We start from the raw sequence: 1679 nt of genomic DNA, 5'->3' as shown, positions 1-1679 counted from the left end.
CAGGACCTTGGTTTAACGTCTCATCCGAAGGATGGTGCTCTTTGACAGTACAGTGTCCCCATCCTTATACTGGGGCGTTAGGTCCCACACAGACCACAGGGTGAGCACTGGCCTCTCTAACACCTCTTCCAGCAGCAACCTAGTTTTCCCAGGAGGTCTCCCATCCAGGTACTAACCAGGCTCAACCCTGCTTAGCTTCAGTGGGCAACAAACATATGATTTCTGAAGGATCATATGACTCTAAAGATGGTAGTAATGGCTGCTGAAAATTCAGCTTTGTTATCACAGGAATACATTACATTTTAAAATATATTAAATATTGTTGTAATATTTCACAAAATTATTATTTTTTGATCAAATAATTGCAGCCTTGGTTGGACCATTTTGCCTTCAGAACTGCCTTAATTCTTCGTGACATAGATTCAACAAGGTGCTGGTGCTCCATATTGACATGATGGCATCACGCAGTTGCTGCAGATTTGACGGCTGCACATGCATGATGTGAATCTCCCGCTCCTCCAGCACATCCCAAAGGTGCTCTACTGGATTGAGGTCTGGTGACTGTGGAGGCCATTTGAGTATAGTGAACTGTTCAAGAAACCAGTTTGAGGTGATTTGAGCTTTGTGACATGGTGTGTTATCTTGCTGGAAGTAGCCATCAGAAGATGTGAACACTGTGGCCATAAAGGGATGGACATGGTCTGCAACAATACTCAGATAGGCTGTGGCGTTTAAATGATGCTCAATTGGTACTAAGGGGCCCATAGTGTGCTAAGAAAATATCCCTCACACCATTATACCACCAGCAGCCTGAACCATTGATACAAGGCAGGATGGATCCATGCTTTAATTCTTTACGACAAATTCTGACCCTCCCATCTGAATGTCACAGCAGAAATAGAGAAACGTCAGACTAGGCAAAGTTTTTCCAATATTCTATTGTCCAATTTTGGTGAGCCCGTGTGAATTATAGCCTCAGTTTCCTGTTCTCATCTGACAGGAGTGTCACTGGTGTGTCTTCTGCTGCCATAGCTCCTCTGTTTCAAGATTTGACGTGTTGTGTGTGCATTTAGAGATGCTCTTCTGCAGACCTCAGTTGTAATGAGTGGTTATTTGAGTTACTGTTGCCTTTCTAACAGCTTGAACCAGTCAGGCCATTCTCCTCTGACCTCAGGCATCAACAAGGCATTTTCACCCACAGAACAGCCACTCACTGGATATTTTGTCTTTTTACGACCATTCTCTGTAAACCCTAGAGATTGTTGTTCATGAAAATCCTAGTATATCAGCAGTTATTCAGACCAGCCAGTCTGTCACCAACAACCATTCAAAGTCACTTAAATCACTTTTCTTCCCCAATCTGATGCTCAGTTTGAACTTGACCGTGTCTACATGCATTGAGTTGCTGCCATGTGATTGGCTAATTAGATATTTGCATTAACTAGGGGTTGTACATGTGCATCTAATAAAGTGGCAGTTGAGAGTATATGAGAGAAAAACATCAATTGCAATTGTAGTTGTCATCAGTGCAACATTACTCTGTAATGGAAGTCAATAATACATACTGCAAAACATGTTCTTCTTGTTGTTGTTGAGGTATGCAAACCTACCCTCTTTTTTCATCATATGGTCCTTCCTTTTTGAATGTGGCAGCTTTGATGTTTATCACACAGGGTTAT

Source organism: Squalius cephalus (assembly GCF_949319135.1).
Source record: "Squalius cephalus genome assembly, chromosome: 12".
NCBI classification, from domain to species: Eukaryota; Metazoa; Chordata; class Actinopteri; order Cypriniformes; family Leuciscidae; genus Squalius; species Squalius cephalus.
This window is presented reverse-complemented; position numbering follows the sequence as displayed.